Consider the following 214-nt stretch of genomic DNA (forward strand, 5'->3'; position numbering starts at 1 on the left):
AGTGCGTTGATAACCCACAAGTATAGCGAAACACAACAGTTTTCAAGGGTACAGTATTCAACCCAAATTTATTGATTCGACACAAAGGGAGTCAAAGAATATTTGTAAGTATTAGCAGTTGAGTTGTCAATTCAACCACACCTGGAGATTAAATATCTGCAACAAGGTGATTAGCACAGTAATATGATAGTTTGATAGTAGAAGTAACGATAGC

The sequence above is a fragment of the Triticum dicoccoides genome, chromosome 2B, assembly GCF_002162155.2.
Source record: "Triticum dicoccoides isolate Atlit2015 ecotype Zavitan chromosome 2B, WEW_v2.0, whole genome shotgun sequence".
NCBI lineage: Eukaryota > Viridiplantae > Streptophyta > Magnoliopsida > Poales > Poaceae > Triticum > Triticum dicoccoides.